This window comes from Panthera pardus, unplaced genomic scaffold, assembly GCF_024362965.1.
Source record: "Panthera pardus isolate Hobbes unplaced genomic scaffold, ASM2436296v1 HiC_scaffold_27, whole genome shotgun sequence".
Classification (NCBI taxonomy): domain Eukaryota; kingdom Metazoa; phylum Chordata; class Mammalia; order Carnivora; family Felidae; genus Panthera; species Panthera pardus.
Window position 1 is genome coordinate 90,866,183 of NW_026526843.1, and position 844 is coordinate 90,867,026.

An 844-nucleotide genomic window follows, 5' to 3' on the forward strand; every position below is an offset into this window, starting at 1 on the left:
TTAGGAAAAGAGGGGCGCCTGGGTGGCTCAATCGGTTGGGCATCTGACTTCGGCTCAGGTCATGATCTCACAGCTCGTGAGTTCGAGCCTCACATCGGGCTCTGTGCTGACAGCTCGGAGCCTGGAGCCTGCTTCGGATTCTGCGTCTCCCTCCCTCTCTGCCCCTAACCCACTCTCACTCTGTCTCTGTCTCTCTCTCTCTCAAAAATAAATAAACATTAAAAAATTTAAAAAAAAGAAAAAGAAATGAGGAAAAGAATAACATCAATCAAAATCAAGCACGAGGAAGGACATTATAAGGAGCAGAAACCAGGACGCCTGGGTAGCTCAGTCGGTTAAGCGTCCTACTCTAGATTTTGGCTCAGGTCATGATCTCACCATTTGTGAGTTCAAACCCCACTTCAGGCTCTGCACTGACAGCGCACAGCCTGCTTGGGGTTCTCTCTCTCTCCCTCTCTCTCTGCCCCTCCCCTACTCACGTGCACACGCGCGCTCTCTCTTTCTCTCAAAATAAATACATAAACTTAAAAAAAGAGCAGAGATCGATGAAATGGAAAACAAATAAGCAAGAGATAAAATCGAGCCAAGAACTAGTTCTTCGAAAAGATCAATACAATTGGCAAATCTCTAGCAAGACTGACACAAAGAGAGAGAAAATACAAACCTCCAATATCGAGAAGGAAAGAGGGAATGTCACTATATACCCTGAAAACATTAAAAGGATAATAAGAGAATCAAATGAACAACTCCATGCATCTGAGGGGGAAGGGACCAATTCCTTGCAAATCCTAAATTAGCAAAACTCACCCAAGATAAAATAGAGAAAGAAATCTCTAGGCCCGGG